We start from the raw sequence: 21,280 nt of genomic DNA, 5'->3' as shown, positions 1-21,280 counted from the left end.
GTATGTATACACATACAAATAATTATGAAAGAATCCCCACCAAACTGGTAAGTTGTCATTTCTGAGAAGTGATTATGGATGTGGTCTCCAGGGACTTTAGCTCCATCTGCAATGACTAAACAAGCCTATATTGATATACTACATATGTAATTATACGTAAATACATCTTTAATTATTAGAGACCAATAAGTGATATTTTCCCAAATTAGTAACAATAAATTTGCTTACTTAATTTTTAAGAGAATATTTCCACAATGACAGTAATCCCAAATTTCTAAGAAAGACACTAGACTCATGAGGGGATCAGAATCAGCCTTATGACAGAAGGCTAATTACTTAGGGAGATACTAAAATAGTAGATGAGACCAGAATTAGCCTTAAAATGAATCAGAACAAACAACAACAACTACCAAAATCCTCGGGAAATCGATTGTGTCCCAGGTTTTTCCTTACACAATATTTTTTTTTTTAATTTTAAAGGGGTGTCTGACTTTACCTCAGGTCGTAATCCCAGGGCCCTGGAATCAAGCCCCATGTCAGGCTCCCTGCTCAGCGGGAAGCCTGCTTCTCCCTCTCCCAGTCCTCCTATTTATGTTCCCTCTATCGCTATGTCTCTCTCTGTCAAATAAATAAATAAAATCTTTAAAAAAAATAAAAAATTTTTAAAGATTTTTTTTAAAGATTTTTTTTTTTAATTTATTTATTTGAGAGAGAGACAGTGAGAGAGAGCATGAGCGAGGAGAAGGTCAGAGAGAGAAGCAGACTCCCCATGGAGCTGGGAGCCCGATGCAGGACTCGATCCCGGGACTCCCAGGATCATGACCTGAGCCAAAGGCAGCCATCCAACCAACTGAGCCACCCAGGTGTCCCTAAAGATTTTATTTTTTATTTGAGCGAGAGAGAGGGAGCACGAGCTGGGGGGGCAGGGGTGGACAGAGGGAGATGGAGAAGCAGACTCCCCACAGGGAGCCCCATGCAGGGCTTGATCCCAGGACCCTGAGATCATGACTTGAGCTGAAGGCAGACCAGTTAACTGACTGAGCCACCCAAGGTCCCTATGCACTATTTTTTGATCCTATAAAATGGAAACTATTAATTCTAGATTCCTTTGCACTGACCACTCCTGCTCTCCTCTGTGGCTACTGTTGGTTCCCCAAATCTTCCTGGAGAAAAATCACAATTATCACTTTCTATAGAACTTTTGAAGCCCTCTCAATCCCCATGCATCTTCTCCTCAGCCCAGAGAAGAGTAGCAGGGTTCTCTAAGACAATATGGATGTATGGCTAGCACTGGGGATCCACAGATGAACCAGGGAGAGCCAGAATCCTACCATTCCATTAACAGTATTTGAGCTGCAAACCAGGAGGGCTAAGTTTTGATGCCTGCTTTGCTCTGTTACTTGGTCAAGCCTTGAAGGTTATTTTTCTCATTTGGAAAATAAGGAACCTAGATCCATCAGCTTCTTTCCGATTCTATACTGGGATGACTGCTAGGTTTCACTGGTCAGCATGCACCTGAAAACACCGCTATCCCTTAAACGGTCTTGCTTCTCTCATGGTAATATAAATCCGATCCTCTGAGACATTAATCACTTATATAATTACCTAGTGTCAGAGGAAACTCTCTTATTGAGAAGTCACCTGGAATTAGAAAGTAACATGGGATAAGGGACACCACAGTTATTATTTGACATGAACATTCAGCCAGAGCAGCAGGGGTGTTGTGCTTATGTGAACCCTAAAGCAATCCCTTATAAAGACTCATTTTATGAAAGCAAAAGTTCCACAGCCATTTTGTTCAAAAGATGTATACTCAATTTCTCAGGAAGGCTTTTAGAACAGGGTGTGTTATTTAACGCTAAGTAGAGCTGGCCTTTTTCAGCCCTCATTGGCGAAAAGGGGTTGGCTTCATGGAGGACAAGAACCTACCTGTCCTAAAGTAATTCTTCCAAGGGCTTGTCATGGCACCACCTCCCCTCTTTCCAGCTTCCATTGGCCTTTCCCAGGTTCAGGTCATGGCAGAGAAATTCAGAGTGTGAGTGACAGGAAAGCAAGCATTCTAAAATAAGTCAGCCCACAGAGCAATGTTGAAATAAACCTTGGGTTGTTAGAGACCAATGTGGGATGCTGAAGTAGAAGTGGGGGGATGCCTCCAGGAGCATCAGGTAGTCAAGCTGGGGGACATGGGGCATTACTAGGGAAGGGAAGGTAGGGCAAGATAGGGTGCTCAAGACTAAAATACTTGGCAAGCTGAGGGGAGACAAGAGGCGCCTTGGCTTAGGGTGAAACTTTTGCCAGAGGCTATAATTAATTTTAATCATTTCAAAAGCCATTTTGCTAAATTATTTTTTGGGTTTTTGCTTCACTACTTCTCATAAGTGGTGCTGATTCATCATATTTAATTCCACTCCTGGACTTCCCCTGATTTTGTTTCTCCCGAGTGAACAAGGCAACATCGCGCGAAAGGGCTTACTATCTCAGAATAACGCCCACTGCAAGAAAGTAGTGCCAGCTTGCCTGAGTCCACGCTGAGTGGCATAATTGCATCTCCTCCCCTAGTGTTCTGAGGATAATCACCAGCTCCAGCGCACCCCGCCCCTCTGACAGCCAGAGGGAAATAAATTAGAGCAAAATCACTCTCAGTAGTTATAGTGGATATAAAAGCAGGATGGAAACTTCTTGACTAACTACAAAAAAAAAAAAATAGATAATGGACAGGTGAGAGAGAGATGTATATGTTTACCCAAGCTCGTTGGAAGTACCAGACTAAAACTTTCTGGGTTAGTTGCTGTTAGTAACAGAGACAATGAGAAAATATCTATTCAAGACCGGATGTTAGGCAACCCAAGGCTGAACTGATTGATGATGGATTGCTGTTGTTGGTCCAGTATCTTTGAGTTCCCCAGACAGTCATCCAGAATCCACACAGACGATTGGACTTGACTGATTCATATAACACTCAATGAATTCTATTGACTCTGAGGGTAAATTTGATATATTCAAACATGAAGTCATTCATGTGGAATTGTTCCACCAAATAGTACCCATAGAAGTTATTTTAAATGACCTGGGCATTGATGATTTGTACTGACCACTTTTACCTTTTATATACTAAACTTTATTTAATATGCTTTTTGTTTCAATAGTTAATTTTGTACCATCCAAATGTCATTAGCCTCTTTCTTCAAAATTTGGCACCTTCAATTCCCAGTTCTGATGCTGCTCTTAACTGAAAGGAAAAAAAAACATTAAAATTCTCTTAATAGACATGCATTTCCTTTAAGAAGATTCATTGTCCTTTCTGGGAGCACAGAGTTGGACCCTTTTAAATCTCCATGGCAAAAGGCTTAATTCCTTTGATTTGAACTTAAGTGCTTGCATCATAAGCCCTGGAGAAAAACAAAGATAAGAACTACTAAATAAACATACCTTTCCAAAGCAGTCAAAATAACACTTACTTTCACTTTTATTCTTGCTTGCTGTGAAGTTTTCTTCTTGCCATCTGAGGAGCTAAAACTTTCTGAATTCTGGGCTTGCTACAGGAATAGCCAAATGAGTTTTTCCTAGCATCCTGACAAAGAAGTGACTTAGAAAGAAAAGGTTTCTATTCCAGCTGTGCTCTAAGTCCTTAGAGCATTAGAGTTTCTATAACTTTGCAAAATAAGCAAGCCGCAACCTGTCCTAAGAACTTTTTTTTTTAAATAAATGAATTTGACACAGGATATAAAATGGTACATAAAGCCTAAGTGTTTTCCCTGTTGATCTTTTACTGACCCATCATAATGTCAATCCTATGTCATCCTATGACTATAGTTCTTATTGAGAGAATTAAAGACCTCTGGTGATCTCAAATAAGGCAATCACTTCCCTGCTGAGCACCATTTACCTGTGTTAAAATTACAACAGACACCCACATGCAAAAGAAAGAAATTAAATACCTACCTCAAAACACGCCACTGCACATTCAGAAATATTACCTCAAACTGGATCATGGTTTAACTGTAAGAACGAAAACGATAAATAGCATCAAAAGCACAAGTTTTTTTGACAAAAGGCAATTTTTGACAAAAGGCATTTTTGACAAAAGGCAATTTTTGACAAAAGGCATTTTTGACAAAAGGCAAAATAGACAATTTTGACTTCATCAAACTTGAAAATTTTTTGCAGCCTATCATGAAGAAAGAAAACACAGAATAGGAGAAAATATTTATAAATCAATCTGATAGGGGTCTAGGATCCAGAAAATATAAAGAACCCTTACAACGTAATAATACAAAAAGACAAATACCTTAATTAAAAATAGGGGTTAATTTTAATAGGCATTTCTCCCCAAAATATATACAAATGGCTAAGAACATGAAAAGATGTTCAAAATCATTCGTCACTAGGAAAATGCAAATCAAAACCACAATGAGATGCCATTTCACAACCACTAAGATGGTTATAGTAAAAAAAGACAGACAATAAACTTTTCATGAGGCTACAGAGAAATTGAAATCCTCGTGCATAGCTGGTGAGGATGTAAAATTGTATGCTCGCTTTGGAAAACAGCACAGCAGTTCCTCAACTGACCCTAGAATGACCCAGCGATTCAAGACCTAGATAATAAATTAAAGAAAATTGAAAACATATGCTCACACAAAGACTTGTACATGAATGTTGATCACAACATTTTTCATAATAGCCAAAAAGTTGAAACATCCCAAATGTACAAAAACTGGCAAATGAATAAACAAAATATGACGCATTCATATCCAGACAATGAAATATTTGTCAACCAAAAGGAATGGAGCATTCATATTTGCTACCACATGGCTCAACCTCTAAAAGATTATACAAACAAAAGAAACCAGTCACAAATGGCCATGGGTACTAGGCATGGAGTCTGCTTGAGATTCTCTCCATCTCCTTCTGCCCTTCTCCCTGCTGGCATACACTCTGTACACACACATATATATATGTGTATGATATATTGTATCATACAATACATGTATTGTATGATTCCGTGTATATGAAATGTCCAGAACTGGCAGAGCTATAAAGATAGATCAGCAGTTGTCTAGGAGTGGGCCACAGTAGGAGAGAGGGGAAATGCGGGGCGCTGATAGAAAGTGACTGCCAAAGTATATAAGCTTTTTTGGGAGGATGATAAAAATGTCCTAAAATTTGATATGGTGAATAGTTGCACAATTATGTAAATACACTCAAAACCATTGGGTTGTACATGTTAAATTGTAAATGACATGCATATGAATTATATCCCCATAAAGCTGGGTTTTTTTAAAGACATGCATTTAAAGAAAATGCAGAAAAAAATCACACCATCATGTTCTCCCTCTAAAGCTTCCATTCTGATACTGTATTCTCAGTCATACAATGTTGCACCCATGGGATTCAATTCCACTATTTATCTGGTGTAACTAAAACTTCGTTACTCCATTATATATGGAATATTCTACTATTCGACACCAAGCAAAACTAAACTCTTTTGTTATGGGAAAAAATTAAAGCCAAGTTTATTCTTCAATCAGTTGCCAAGAATATTGTCGGAGGGGAAGTAAAAGAAAACTAATGATGCTACAAGATGGCGGGGGGGGGGTCTTATGATTTAGGGTAGTACGGTATTCTTTTGAATCTCTGTGGTCACGTCCTACAGAGACCTGGGGCTGAGTTAGTGACCACTCCCAGAATGTTCTAGTGCAGTCATTCATATTCCAGTATTGACCATCTTGTTTTGCTGGTTGGCACACTGATGTGCCTGAGCCAACAACTGGATCCAGATTTGTGTGGGCATGGTTGATAGAGCACTGCTTTGGCTCCATAGGGAAGTGAGGAGTTCGGTGGAAAAAATCTAATGGGAAGAGGGCGATAGGCAGACCAGGTTAGCCCAACAGCCATGGTAGTTCAGAAGGATGGAGTCAAGTGCTCTGTGGCCTCTGTCTCTCTGGTTTGCCTTCCAGTCCCACCTCCCAGGGTTTTATGTCTGACCTCCAAGACAGACGGAAGACTGTGAGTAAGAACTGAAGAAAACAGATCTCTTCACCAAGAAGGAAATCATAAACATCTGGGCTTAGAGCCTTTCTTTCCTCACCCATGCACATCTACCCTCCCAAATAAAGTGTAGAGCAGTGTGTACAGCACACCATCATTTGTGCAGAAAGCAAGCGTATTTTGTATTCACCAGTATATATGTGGAATAATTCTGAAAGGATTAATAAGAAGTAATAACATATGTTAACTCATGAGGGGACTTTAGGGTCCAGAAATAGGTATGGGAGGGAGGTTTTTAATATTTTCTTTTGTGTCTCTTCTGTACTTAACAATTTTTTGAACCATATAGGTATATTATCTGTTCAAAATTAAAAGTGCCATATACATATATAGGGAATACTACACATATATTTGTATATACATAATTTATATAATTTACATATATAAATATATACCTACACGTATACATACATATGTGTGTATCCTCACTGGGACAACTCCTTTTACCTGAAAAACACAAAATAATCAACTGAAAAATTATCAAAAGCCATAAGAAGACTTATTAATGTGGATACTTAAAAAAAATTAGTTCCCCAAAATTGATAACTTTCCTATATTAAAAAAATATATATATAATGCAAAAAAAGAAATGTTACCATTCACAAAAGCATCACAGCTATAAAATAATAAACAGACAAACATATTCTGAAATAAGACCTAGGTAAAGAAAACTTGAAAATTCTAATAAGGAATAAATAAATAGAAATATATCTCATTCTTATATATAAATACACAATATGGCAAAGACAGGAGATCCCCCTGAATTAACTCATAAATTCAATGTGATCACCAACAAAAGTATAAATGAATTGTATACTTTGAAACTTGATAAGAATTCTATGGGGAAAATGGAAAATAAAGGTGTCGAAGTGTAAGGATGCTAGGATAGCTATAATAAACACGGAAGTGTGGTCATGGAGAGCTAGCCCTTCATGTAGCTAAAACATATACTTTAAAACATGACAGTGCTTCGGGAACAAACACAGCATGAGGGCAAAATCCCAGACTGGAATCAAATGTATGTGATCGTTCAATATGTGATAGAGCTGGCTTTACAAATTAGCTGGGAAGGCTGGTTACATCAATACTGATACTGGGAAAATTAGTTGTTTTAGTAGGAAAACTGAGATCGCTTATATAAAAATACATTTCAAATATATGAAATATTTCTAAATAAAATATGAAACCAGAACTAAGCTAGGAAAACAATGGGCACTTAGGAAAACAAACAAACAAAAAACTTGGAATGGAAAGGTCCTTTTTTTTCCCTTAAGCTTTATTTATTTTAGAGAGATAAGGAGCACAAGCAGGGAGAGGAACAGAGGGAGAGGGAGAGAGAGAATCTCAACCAGACTCTGCACTGAGAGCAGAGACCAACACAGGGCTCGATCTCATGACCCTGAGATCATGACCTGAGCTTCTAGAAACAAGTCATATGTTTAACCAACTTGGCCACCTAGGCACCCCAAGGCCATTCTAAAATGACATAAAATCCAGAAACCTATAAAGGAAATAATTAATAGATTTATTTTCATAAACATTACCAGTCTCCACATAGCTAGAAATTTAATTAACAAAGTCAAAAGATTAATAAAACCCTGGAAGAGTTTATTCACAACACATGTAAATACATTTTAATTGCCTTGATATGCAATTGTAAAACAAACCACTAGAAAAGCAAGCAAATGGCAACACTGACTCAAGACAGAAAAAAGAGAGATCATATAGATAGGACTGTGAAACAGAAATGAAGTATATATTTTTTTTACTTTTTAATAGGCAAAGATGAGAAATATTGATAAAGTGTTGGCAAAGCATAGAAAAATAGGAACTATGACCATTGCTGGTTTCAGTGAAAATAGTGCAGTCTCTTTGGAGGGTAATTTGGCAATATCTACATTATCTATCTATCAAAATTCTAAAGGCAGGGGCGCCTGCATGGCTCAGTTGGTTAAGCATCTGCTTTCAGCTCAGGTCCCAGGACCTGAGCCATTCACCTCATGATCCCAGGGTCCCAGGGTCCCAGGATCAAGCCCCACGTAGGGCTCCCTGCTCGGCAGGTGTCTGCTTCTCTCTCTGCCCCTCCACCCATTTGTGTGCTCATGCACTCACTCTCAAATAAAAACATATTTTTAAAAAAGTTCTAATGGCAAACATTTCATTCAACAACTCTGCAGAGAAACACATTTATGTAGACAAAAAATGGAGGTAGAGGGTATTCATTCCAGAAACTAAACCAACAGTGCACCTGGGTGGCTCAGTGGGTTGAGCCTCTGCCTTCGGCTCAGGTCATGATCTCAGGGTCCTGGGATCGAGCGCCGCATTGGGCTCTCTGCTCATCAGGGAGCCTGCTTCCTCCCACCCCCAGCCTGATGCTCTGTCTACTGTGCTCTTTCTCTATCAAATAAATAAAAAAATCTTTCCAAAAAATTTTTTTAAAAAAGAAAGAAAGAAAGAAGCTAAACCAGGGCGCCTGGGTGGCTCAGTGGGTTAAGCCTCTGCCTTCGGCTCAGGTCATGGTCTCAGGGTCCTGGGACCCAGGACCACAACAGGCTCTCTGCTCAGTGGGGAGCCTGCTTCCCCCTCCCTCTCTGCCTGCCTCTCTGCCTACTTGTGATCTCTCTCTCTCTCTCTCTCTGTCAAATAAATAAAATCTTTAAAAAAAAAAAAAAGAAGAAGAAGAAGAAAGAAACTAAACCAAAGAGGTGCCTGGGCAGCTCAGTCATTGGGCATCTGCCCTCAGCTCAGGTCATGATCCCAGGGTCCTGAGATGAAGCCTCGCATCATGCTCCCTGCTCAGTGGGAAGCCTGCTTCTCCCTCTCCCACTCCCCCTGCTTGTGCTCCCTCTCTCACTGTGTTTTCCTCTGTCAAATAAATGAACAGAATCTTTAAAAAAAAAAAAAGAAACAAACAAACAAAGCCAAATATTAGATAAAATGTGGATGTCCATTGATACAAACCTGATTAAGTAAATAAATGTATATTAGACCACTGTTAAATATATAGTGAAATAGATCCAAGAGTGATATGATAAAAAGTCTCCAAAATAAATGTTCAGTAAAAATAGCACTCTGCAATATACATCATATATTTATATAAACATTATATATACACATATGTATACATATAGATACATAATATACAAATAGATACATAATATATTTCTGTTTATGTAAAATTAATTTCATATATTTTTACAACTATGTCATTATGTATTTTACATATGTGGAAAATTCTGTGAAAATTAGTCAGAAACCATTAACAGTGCTTGCTTCTTCAGCAGGGATGGGCTTGGAAGGTAGTAGTGTAGGATGTGTGGGAGACTTTCTTTTCACTTCACACATTTGTACAAGTTGAGTGTTTTTACCAAGGGTGTGTGTGTGTGTTTAATCACGATAACTATTTCAAGATAAATAATTTAATCATTGGAAAATGTAATCATACATATGTAATAGTTGACCAAAAACTATCTTAATTGCTTCCTTACTGCAGGAATCATAACTCAGACATAGTTACTGGCAACTCAGACTTGCCACATGGGGCAATTTCTGACCATTGATCTGCTTCCATCTAAGGTGAGTTAAGGGTGTTTATGAGCAGGAAACAGATCTAATCTTTACTGCCAGTTTCTGTCAGCTCAAAGTTCAGACTAAAAATCATGCCAGCATGCCAGCAGCTAACTGGAGGGCACTGACCAAAACTTCCCACTAGGTTTCTGACTGGTTAAAAAGTGATGAACCTGGAAGAGCCCATTCTGCAATGCAGTGCTATTCAACACTTGCACTTGCTACTATTTATATCTAGCTGGGAAATAACAACACAAAAAATGTAATACCCCACGGTTATACCCATCCTGCAACTATGTGTGCCTAAAGAGTTAAGCTACATTTGGCACTATACAAGCAAACCGTGGTAAATCCTTGAGATCAAACTTTAGGTGATGGGTTGGGGTGGTGGGGAGAGGGATACTTGGGTGGCTCAGTCAGTTAAGCATCTGCCTCCAGCTCAGGTCATGATCCCAGGGTCCTAGACTGGAGGGTCCCAGCTCCATGGTGAGTCTTCTCTCTCTTCCTCTCGCCCCCACCATTCGTGTGTACTCTCTTTCATTCTCTCTCTCATGCTCTCTCTCTCTCTCTCTCTCAAACACACACACACACACACACAACTTTTAAAAAAATAAAAAATAAAAATTTAGGTGATGAGATAATTCCGGTCCCAAATCCAAATTCAAAGTCCAGGTCCACATCCAGAGAGAAAAAGATCATCAGTGCTTTTCCCAGGGACATTTTTTAAGAGTGGAACCATTAGAAGGACCCCTTCTAGAGACTTTTGGTGCCAAGTACCTGACTTTGCCTTGTCGGAGTTTCTAGACTTATCAAGCAATTACTGGAAAGCTTCCTAATATTAGACCTCTGCTAAGTATAACAGCAAAACAGTCTCAGAGGAAGGTATCCTAATTAAATCAACATGTTTATCATGAGGAAAAACAAAACAATACCAATGTTTTGGAATACCAGGGTTAGGGCAGCAGGAGAATTTATTTGCATGGGATACCCTTTTACCATGTAGATATACCTTTTTTTAAGTGGTTTGACATATCTACTTAAATATAAAAAATTTCAGAAATAATAGTAACAGCGGGTTTTTCAAACATTAGGACAATTAACTGTTGTGGTATGTTATGTCAAAAGGTAACCATACAGATCTTTATGCTTGTATCTTTTACCAGTCTCTTCATTTCTTGACGATTCCATTCCTATATTATTAGTTGTGAGCTACGGTGATTTCCAGGAGGATTAATTCAGAAATGTTTCTATATCCTATCTTGTTTTCTACCCTCTCACATAGCACACAATATCTGATACATTGTCCTATCCCTCACCATCCTACATACTGGATTTTCAGGGCATGTTTTGTATGTTAGGTAACTGAATGACTGAGTCATGCCAATACTGACCCCTGAAAAACCCCATAGTTAACATTTATCAATACAAGAACTACTATCCAAAAAACTTACTACTTCTACCATTATCATTATTTTTAAAAAAATCATTTTGGTTTCAGTAAAACTCAGATTAAGACCCTCTATTTCAACCAAATGTCTGTGTACCAAAAATGTTCATCTCAAATTTTGGAGGTTCTTGTTAAAGACCTTGTTAAAGGATTTTGTAAGCATTCTCATATAGTATGTCCCAACCACAGATAAGTCTACATAGAAGATTGATTTTTTTTTAAGATTTTATTTATTTATTTGAGAGAGATCACAAGCAGGCAGAGAGGCAGGCAGAGAGAGAGAAAGGGAAGCAGGCTCCCCGCCGAGCAGAGAACTCGATGCGGGGCTCGATCCCAGAACCCTGAGATCATGACCTGAGCCGAAGGCAGAGGCTTTAATCCACTGAGCCACCCAGGCGCCCCATGATTTTTTTTTTTTTTAAAGCAACTACTAAGGGAAGTAACCTGTTCTTCCCCACTACATGTAAAATGAAGTGTTTTTGTTCGTTTAGTTTTTGGTGGGAAGGTAAGCAAATACTTGTGGGAAATAAATACTTAGTAAAAGAAACAGCCACTGAGACCATCCCGTTTTAACAGGTATTATGCTGTCTTATGAAAGGAACATCTCTGAAGAGCCACAGAGAAACTAATCATTTCTGTTTGGATTATTTTGTATTACTTCTCATATAGTAAGACTGCTAATCCTACCCTTCTGTGTTCACATGTGCTGTAACTGCACAATTTTCTGCTCTGCTAACATAAGGTGTACTGAGTAGAAAAGCCTGTACATTCATCAATAGACTTCTTATGCTCAGGGTTGATGCACTGCCAACCAAAAGGCAAAAATCTACAATATTACTAGTTCTCTGTGAAATAGGCAAAAATCTACAATATCACTAGTTCTCTGTGAAATATGCACTGAAATAAGTTTATTATTGTATTAACAGAAGAATAGATTGCCAGGGAAGCACAATCCATCTCCCAAAACAATCGGTACCAAGTGAATACTGTAAAGTAAAAAAAAAAAAAATTATTTAAAGTTCAAATTAAAAGAAGGTTTTCAAGTCCTGAGAAAAACATAAATTGGTATTTTCAAGATTGCCTTGCTATAACCATCAGTCTTTTGATAAAGGAAAAAGTACTCGGAGAGTTAAAAAAAAATTTTTTTTTTCTTTGCCCCAATACATTTCTTTCTTGGATTCTATTTTCATATAAAAAATAAATTCTGTCTGGAGTCTGGGTTTTTAAGTTTGAGTGTGATGAGAGACCCCACTCCGGGCCACCACCGTCCAGCCCCATGTCTGGGTCAGATGTGGCCTTACATCAATGCCGTCTTCATCCCAGACCCCTGAACACTCATGACGTTTCTTCTCCTAGCTAATGTTGCCATTCCAAATCTCTCCAAAACTAAATCTAAAGAAATAAGATGCAACCAGAAGAGAGGATTCATAGAATTAGCAAATGGGTCTTAATAATTTGTTTAATTTTCAATAGTAGTCTGAAGTGGGGCTTTCCTCAATATCCAGTGTAAGAGGTTTGGGGGAGCTCTATAACCCAGGTTCAAAAAGATTAAAGGGAATCTCATCAAAATTAAGAGGATAACTGTAAAGGAAAATTAAAATTTATTTCGATAAATTTCTTTGAATGTCTACATGAAAGTATACTCCACACATCTGTAGTCTTCCTTATTTCTCTCTTCTGGTTTTGGATTCTGTTTCCCAAGTGACATTAATTAATCATTAAGAAAGATCACAGAAGAGGTTTAAACAATAATGATCATTATTCAGAGACACTTCAGGTTAAAACATGTCACAGAGAACACACTATAAATTTTGGACCTCTGATCTACAAACCTTGTTAACTTAGATTACAGGAATTACTCCTCTTCTCCAATTCTCCAGTGTTCACTGGGGTGTACAAATCAGGAAACAGATGGTGTAAGATAATTTGAGGAGGATTTATTTACAAAGGGACTATTTACAGAAGTGTGGGTGTAGGACAATCACAGGGAGTAGTGCAAGAATGCTGAGCTGGTTACAATGAGCTAACATACCCCTAGCTCCATAAGGACAAGGAGGAAGGTGCAATCATTGGAACTGGACGGAGAAAGTCACACAGAGATGTCCACCTCATTGAAAGGCTGAGTGACCTTCCAACGTGAGCACAAGTAGCCCTTGGGCATCTAGCAGAGAGGTCACTCTCTTTGCATCCCAATTTACAACCATCAGCAAGCATTGAGGGAATCTGAGCTTTAAGGGCCTCAGTCAACAACGCCACTCTATGCAATCTCTCCGAAAGATACCAAGGAGAATGAATGACTGGATTTTCTATAGGGGTTACCCAACGGCCAAACCTAACCAAAAGCCAGAAGGTGCAGGAGCCATTTCATAAAGTATAAATGAGTCAACTTTCTGGGGTAAAGTTCAAGGTGAAAAACTGAAGGCCTAATAAGATAACACAACACACAGGATTAAATTCCTGTGCCTACACATGTTCCTTAATATACAAATACACACACATATAACTTGAGCTTCTCGGAAAAGAATTTTCCCTGGGAATTTACACTTTTGATGTCTTGCACGCTCAAAATATCTACCATCAGATCCTTTGGAGATTTAGTACTGCTGATAATCTATAAGTGTGGGGTAGCATTGGTAGCAAACCAAAAAGGAGAAAAAAGGAAACCAACATTTTTGAATACCAGCTCTTTATATATCATACCTCACCTAATGTTCAAAATGACCCAATGAGTTTTAAATTATTACCCAATCTTTACAGATGAGACTCAAATAATTTAACGAATTTGTCCAAAGACACACCAAAAATACAAGACGAATCATTGATTCCAGGCCTGTTTAACTGTAAAATTCATTCAGCTTATCCCTCACCATATTGCTTATTGTTAACCCACTGTATTTGAGTACTTTAACCCAAAAGAGTTGAACATCTTCCCAGCAGAATACAAGGAGAGCAAAAGTCACCTAAAGATCTCAAGGAGGATATTCACTGTTACAGGGTTCATGTCTACGGGTAGAATAGTAAAGGGAGAATCCTGTGAGTAAAAGGAGTAGGGAGTTACAAAAGTCTGGATATCTAGGGAGAAAAAGAACAAGAAAGAGACACTATATACAATCTTTGAGTTCTTCCCACGTCCCTAGCTTGGGGAGCCAGCCCTGCCACTTTCCAGTGCCCCTGGACTTTGCCTCTGACGTCTATACCCTTCTACAAAGGAAGCATTTTATTATGTCTACAATGATGCAATGCCTCGCCCTTAATAATAATTTTACCAGCAGCCCTCTTCCCCTACTCCTACCTGCTGTAAAGCAGCAGTGTGCAATGGTCAATTGATCATAGGCTCACTGCAATGACCCTGAGAGCCAATGACTCCCTCAGTCACACCTGCCTCTGTACACGTGTGCTGTCAGAGTAAAATACAGAGGAGGAGGATGTCCTTCCCAATGTGTTTACATCTTGATACCACTAAACTGAGTCAGGGACTCCAGGCAGACACAATGATTTCATGTGAAATCATAAAGGGAATGTGCTTGCAGACTCTGGGGATTTTTTTCTTAGATTCTTTGCTTAGAGAACAAATAATGTGGAGCCCCAGTTGAGTAAATCCTCTTTTGCTTTGAGGAGTCTGCCAGTGTGCTCTCTGACCACAAATAAGAAAATCCACATATACGATCAAATGGAAGTGACTAGTAAGAGAGATGATGGAGGGGGCACCTGAGTGGTTCTGTCGGTTGAGCATCCAACTCTTGATTTCAGCTCAGGTCATAATCTCAGGGTCCTGGGATCAAGCCCTTCGTGGGGCTCCTTGCTCATTGTGGATTGTGCTTGAGATTCTCTCCTTCTTCCTCTTCCTGTGCCCCTCCCCCCTTGAATAAATAAATTTTTAAAAAAGATTTTATTATTCACTTAAGAGAGAGAGACAGAGAGAGCACAAGCAGGGGGAGAGGCAGAGGGAGAGGGAGAAGGAGACTCCCTGCTGAGCTGGGAGCATAGATCCCAGCACTAGGCTGGGAGCCTAGAGCGGCGCGAGATCCCAGACCTGGAGATCACAACCTGAGATGCCCAACCATCTGAGCCACCCAAGTGCCCCTAAATAAATAAATCTTTAAAAAGTAAAAAAGAGGGGTGCCTCCATGGCTCAGTCTGTTGAGCATCTGCCTCCAGATTGTCATGGAGGTCATGGAGGCTCCCCAAGGAGCTCAGCAGAAGCCCACTTCTCCCTCTCCTTCTGCCTACCACTCCCATTGCTTGCGCTCACTCTCTGTCAATAAATAAAATTAAAAAAAAAAAAAAGAAAAGAAAGATGTTAGAATTATAGTCTTCTCAAAAAAATTTTTAAACATAGTCAGTGCCCTACTACAAGCATTCAATGTTTCTTTTTTAGAATAGAGCTCAAAACCTCTAAAAACAGCACACAAAGAAATGACTTCCAGGGCTGGGCAGCCACTCCCTGAGTCAATGGGGAATCACTATCAGTACTTTTATTTTTGACTCAAACTCCACAGTTGTTATAAGGCCAAACATTCCCCTAGCTTCTTCAGTTTCTACACTGGACTCTACAGAACTTATTTGTGAATATTCTGTTTACCCAGCTAGCCTTCTTGCCTGAGCTTTGAAAACATTTTAGACAGCTAACTGAATAAAGAGCTTAAAATAGGGTGACCTTTATTCTTTATCAGCTTAAAATTGCCAACTAGCAGCCAACTTGGTCTTTGGATAAATGCAGAAATGTTTTTGAGCTATTTATATTTTCTTTGCTGTCCATGGAATAATTTAATTCGGAACTAATTTAAATAAAAGAGATTCTATTTAGAAAAACGATCTGAGAATTTTGAAGGGGTGGGGGGGTGGGAGGTTGGGGGCACCAGGTGGTGGGTATTGTAGAGGGCACGGATTGCATGGAGCACTGGGTGTGGTGCAAAAATAATGAATACTGTTATGCTGAAAAAATAAAAAATTAATGAAAAGCAAGATAAAAAAAAAGAGATTCTATTTAAACTCATGGAATATGTTTTGATCAAATATCTGATGGGCTCAGCCTCTTTACTCAAATGGTTCAAAAAACTGTGAGTTGCAGAATTGTTTGGAAATTAAGGGACAGTTTGAAAATACTATTCCTCCATTAAATTCATAGATTATAGAATATTTATATTATGATCCATAGGTAGACATGTAAGAGTCTGTGTCTTCATGAAAGAGGCCCTAATCTATGAGTAAGAAACATGGGATTTGAGCCATGTCTCTGCCACAAATTACCTGGGATAGTCTGGAAATGTCACTTAAAACTCCACACCTCAGTCTCTTCTGTAAATAAAAAATTTGGACTAATAACATAGTTTTCAAATCATGATGTAAAGAGCACTTGATACTCTAAAGGGGTGATGGCGGCCATTGTTGGAAGGGGCAGTTGGCCCTCCACTGACCCCCTAACCACTCTTCACCACCATCAGAGAAGACCCACATTTTGCTTCTGTGTAAAATTTTGGTTGAAGACCACTTTCAAATTGTTAAAAAGCTTTGACTAAAGTATCTGTTTGATCAAAATCTACAACTCTGGATTCTTATTTCCATTGACATGTGGGTATGCTTCTTTGTAAAGTAAATATAATTTCCTCTGATACATTAAAATATGTATAAAAAATATCAGTGTGCCCCATAAGATAGGACGATGGTAGGACGATGCCCCATAAGGTAGGATGATGATAACCTTATTTTATTCCTATGAAGATGGGCAAACTCCTCTACTTGGACAGATTTCTACAAGTTCTTTCTTACAGCAATGCTTTACTGTTTATCTATGTAAATAGTTCGAAAAGACCTAAATGGATTCTCAAAATTGAGTAAGAACTATCTAGGAACTGGCAGGATGACATCTCTCTTTGAAATGGCTGAATTAGGGGCACCCGGGTTGCTCAGTCATTAAGCATCTGCCTCCGGCTCAGGCCATGATCCCAGGGTCCCGGGATCGAGCCCCCACATCCGGCTCCCTGCTCTGCAGGAGGCCTGCTTCTCCCTCTCCCACTTGCCCTGCTTGTGTTCCCTCTCTCGCTGTGTCTCTGTCAAATAAATAAAAAATTTTTAAAAACGGCTGAATTATGTAATTGGTTCTTCAACACACACACACACACACACACACACACACACACACACACATCTCCTTTGAAATATAACTGCATTTAGACAACTAAACTCCATCAATGATCAAGAAAAACAAAGCAGGGTGGTAGAAGTACAGCCAGGATGGGGAAAGGGGTGTGATTTTTGTGGTTCATTTCCCTCAGTTTGGAACAAAAATGGGATGGGCTGGACCTCACTCAGTTAAAGCTGCTCCAGAGGCCCTCACACAGCTATGCATGTGCAGGTGTGTTCGGGGGGAGCAGAGAGAGGGAAGAAAAGGCTGACTCCCTGGGGGAAGAGCTCAAAGGAGGCAGGCTTATGCTGTCCATCCAAGGAGAGCTGCTGCAGTCCAGAAGGGCCCAAAGCCCAAAGAACCCCTCGGGGCCGATCCTCACAGTGCAACGAGTGAACTGAATGAAGATAAGGTGGGAGGCACAGAGCAGTGTCAGAGTAACAGCCCAAGAGAGCTGAAGGCTGTGAGAAAATAAATTTCCTGAACAATGCTCATCTCATGTCACGTTATTTTCAGGGCTTGCCACACTTTTGATGAAGGGGAACCTATCCTGATCACCTTGTCCTTAAGGTGCACCACACTTCATGGACATGTGTATAATCTTGTGTATGTGTGAGGAAAACGGTGTGGGGGGCGGGGCAGAGCACTGTATGATTTCAATTGCTTTGACGTGTCAGTGTTTTGGATAGAATAATGACTTGAGCATTTTAATAATTTCATGACATTTCTTTGGATCATAAGACATGCCCTCCTGTCATACAAAAACTAAAGAAAATTGAATTTTTAAAGGAACTTGCAGGCTCTTGGTCCAATTATAATTCCATCTCCCATCAATATACATTGTTTTTAAGCTTATTTGTAAGACTAAATATATTTTTTATATAGTTTGAAGTTTTTCTTGTGGTTTTAAATATTCCATAAAAATTCTACCAAATATACTGATAAAATAACTATAATAATTCACAAAACAAAGCCATAACTAAAAAAATCTACTACTCCTTCCTTAAAAATACACTTTTGAAATAAGGAAAAACTGGTTTTAGTCAAAATTTGTAAAATGACTGGCCCTTAAGTTGAAATAAACATGAGCTTCTGCATTTTTCTCAAAAAACATTGGAGAGGAATTTTGTCCTCAGAATTAGGTTTCATAGGTCTTCATTCTTGGCCTCTAGTCTCATAAATCAAAAGGTCAGATTTACTATATTTCTCAACTCTCACATATACAAAGGACAACTTATGATTTTCAGAAATTAAAAAACGCAATAGCAGGTTTTGACAATACACACAATTTACCTAAAGAGAAATGTCATCATTCTCACTTTTATTAACAACATTGTATTCGGCAGTGGGTGCGGGGGGAGCGCCATATAATTACTTGGACATAAGACAGGTAACAAGGAATTGGCTGGGCGGGGGGGTACCTGGATGGCTCAGTGGGTTAGAGCCTCTGCCTTTGGCTCAGGTCGTGATCTCAGGGTCCTGGGATCGAGCCCCGTGTCGGGCTCTCTGCTCGTCTCTCTGCCTACCTCTCTACCTACTTGTGATCTCTGTCTGTCAAATAAATAAATAAATAATCTTTAAAAAAAAAAAAAGTAAAGGAAAATCAGAAGCTCCAATCTATTAATTAAATTGGCAACTCAGATTTCAAAGTAAAAAATAATGGGAGATATGGTTGTTTTAGGTGAGAGTCCCTGAGGAAAAGACTAAGGAAGAGAAATGTGTGTGCAGTAATCTTACTGGGAAATGCTCTGGGGATAAGTCCCCTTTAAGGGAGTGAAAGAAGTAGGACTGGGCAGAAGTTGGACTTCAGTGCAACAGATGGATTACCAGATCCCACATGGTACTATGAACTTGGAACAGCCTTTCAGAGTTGTCCTGGATGAAGCAATACAGCTGAGCTCCCTACCGTCCCAGGATCCTGTCTCCACCAGTCACTGGATATGGTCTACATCTGGTGAGAGTTTGGAAACTTCAATGAAGTAGCTCCCTTCAGCAGAGGGCAATGTCGAGAGGTACTCAGATGTGAGCCATCAGCACGTGGGACAATGAGTACTTGGGTCATAAAGGAGGCATCTGGGTAGCATACCACAGCATCTACAAAAGTGATTAAATTTGGACAAAGCCTAGGATTTTCAGAATGTTATTCCAAGTGAAGTAGCAATTATATTTAGTTTGGTAAACTAAGGAGCTTAAACATTAAACTTCAGCATCTCTAGAATAACAATCATCAATATCTCTCATAAACTGGCATGAAATAAAATTCGGAGAAAGAAATGACAGAATAAATCATTATCTAAAAAATCTTTTCTAAGAAACTAATCATCTTTGGCGCTTTGATAGAATCCATGCAGCCAAACCTCTGGAATTCTGAACCCCAAAACTTTCTTAGGACTTATCTCTGAATTACCTAATGAGAAGAACAATAAAAGAGTAATCCTTGCTTCCTAACAGCTTTTTTTTTATTTTAAGCGGGTGTCCCAGTTCCCTGATTTTGGAACGTGGTTTAGTTCTTAACAAGAGCCCACTCAGATAGATGGTATGAGAGGTGGAAGGTGGGGAAGAATATTGTGTACATAGTGAAATTGGACAGAGAAGATGATTCTCAAGATACTGGGTGATTCTTCTCTAATTTTTATTTCCATCTGTATAATGGAGTAACATTTGCATTAGGTCATAAGGCCCTATGAGTTCATTCTCTCCTAATGCTGATGTAGCTCAAAAAATATCCAGGAGGTGTCTTTTATTTTCTAGCCCCAGAACAACTGAACTCAACAAATGAACTTTAAAAGAAGAACAAGTACATGTCACTTACTAAAAACCACTGTAGAAATTTATGTACTATTTGTGAAAAGAAATGTGTACATTTTCAGACTACGTCTGAATTTTCTTGAAACATTTTCCTAATCTCGGGGGGGGGGGGGAATATCATTTGGCTGTGACATGTGTTAAAGCAACATATTTCCATGGGATAGTTTCTACACATCATATGAAAACTGTAAAGAATGATACCTTTCAAAGTTCTGGAAAGGAACAAAAGACAAAAAAATAATTGACTTTCATTTTAAAGTTACAAACTGAGTTATGAAATAACTTTAACAAAAGGGCTCTCCATTTTCATAAAACACAAGGATTTAGAGGAAAATGGGTGCATTACACAAAGTAAATTGAAACTGTGTTTAGGAGCAGTTTTTACTGGCATGGCAAGAATTCTGCGTATTCTTGTAAGTGCAAATAAGTTCTTTATAAGGTATAGACACCATCGTTCAAGCTCAGCCTTGCAACAGCTTTCCCAGCTTGGAAATTTGATTTCATGGCCCAGGATACCTTACCATAAAGAACACATATTCAGGGCCCCCTGGGTGGCTCAGTGGGTTAAGCCTCTGCCTTCGGCTCAGGTCATGATCTCAGGGTCCTGAGATTGATTCCCACATCGGGCTCACTGCTGGGTAGGGAGCCTGCTTCCCCCCTCTCTCTGGCTACTTGTGATCTCTTTTTCTCTTTCTCTCTCTCTAATAAATAAATTAAAATCTTTAAAATAAAAAAAAGAACACATACACTCACAAAGCTCACAGTGAACTGATAAATAAACCACATACATAATTAATATACAGCAAATGTCAAACAATGACACACTCCACTAAACTGACCAGCAGATTCTCTCGTCTTAGAAAACTAAAAGGAAAGCCACCTCATCAGGTAGTGGCCAGATGAACATAGAAAATGATTTGGTTATTTAATGGAATTTCATTCTGATGGGCAGACACAGACTTCATTTGACACAAATGGTAATTCTGAGAAGCAACAGGGAAACTCACATAAGCTAGTCAAGGCAGCATCTTTCCTGGATAAAGAGTTCTTTGATGGAATCTGGCAAAGATCGTGTGATTATTCTTTTTCTATAATTCCATGAATAGATCCAGGTTTGGTTGGTACTGTAGTTTATATATAATTTGGTGATCCCTGGGGCGGGGGTGGGGGGGGATATAAGATTAGGTATGAAAGTGATTATCTAGTTAGAATGACAAAAGAAATCACAAACATTCACAAATTTAGGAAGCTGATAAATGTCAAAATCAACAGTGAATCTACAG

The 21,280-nt window shown here is 39.0% G+C and overlaps 1 long non-coding RNA gene across 2 annotated transcripts in view; it reads right to left on the bottom strand.

Annotated features, from left to right (window-relative positions):
* Positions 1 to 3,014: 3,014 nt before the first annotated feature.
* The window catches only part of LOC125080794 (uncharacterized), a 114,519-nt gene continuing 96,253 nt past the window's right edge, over positions 3,015 to 21,280 (bottom strand). For both annotated transcript variants that reach the window (XR_007121480.1, XR_007121481.1), the window contains exons 2-3: positions 6,451 to 6,498; positions 3,015 to 3,999 (exon numbers count right to left, since the gene is read on the bottom strand). This is a non-coding gene — a long non-coding RNA (uncharacterized LOC125080794). The remainder of the gene's footprint in view (positions 4,000 to 6,450; positions 6,499 to 21,280) is intronic.

This window comes from Lutra lutra, chromosome 11, assembly GCF_902655055.1.
Source record: "Lutra lutra chromosome 11, mLutLut1.2, whole genome shotgun sequence".
Taxonomy (NCBI): Eukaryota; Metazoa; Chordata; class Mammalia; order Carnivora; family Mustelidae; genus Lutra; species Lutra lutra.
The sequence above is the reverse complement of the archived record's forward strand: the minus strand, read 5'-3'. Positions and strand labels throughout refer to the sequence as shown.